The sequence below is a fragment of the Triticum dicoccoides genome, chromosome 2B, assembly GCF_002162155.2.
Source record: "Triticum dicoccoides isolate Atlit2015 ecotype Zavitan chromosome 2B, WEW_v2.0, whole genome shotgun sequence".
Classification (NCBI taxonomy): Eukaryota; Viridiplantae; Streptophyta; class Magnoliopsida; order Poales; family Poaceae; genus Triticum; species Triticum dicoccoides.
The window spans coordinates 30781178-30781890 of NC_041383.1; positions in this window are offsets into that span (position 1 = coordinate 30781178).

Here is a 713-nt window from a genome sequence, read left to right on the forward strand (position 1 = left end):
TACGAAAACTGGCGTAACTAGTCTTTAATTTCATCTAGGCACCATCTTGTTTTTCCAGAGAAAACCTAACGTACGTATGCTTTGTTCTTAGTGAAGAGAAAGCTGTCAGGACTCTACAAGATCAAATATTCAACAACCCTAAATGGCTCTTACTTGATGACTTCAACCTGATCAACCAAATAAATGAAAAAGCACCAAAATCTGAACATGATCGAGGATGCCGAGAAGTTTTCGTTCGGTCATTGTCTCACAGATGATGTAATTAAATCTTGAAAGAACTGCCTCTAATCAATTGCCATTTTACTTCGCTGAGTGAGATAATCAACACCACACTGACCAAAATTGACAAAGCTCTATTCAGTGAAGCATGGGAACTCAAATTCCCTGATTACCAACTACTAGCTGCATATCAACCAAAATCTCTGAACACTGTCCACTCATTTTCAAGTGGCTCTCCGATAAGAAGTTCCCTGATTTTAGATTTGAGACATCGTGGCCATCAACAGAGGGATTTAATGACACGGTAGCTGCAGCAGGGAACAAGCCTTTTACATGTTCTGACCCTATCTGAAGACTACACATCAAAGATGGAGTAACTCACAAGAACTACGAATGCACACAGAAAAGAGAAAACGGAGCAAACAATCACATATCACATGATCGATATTTACAACATCTATTGGCAATATTGATATAACAACCTCGAATATTAC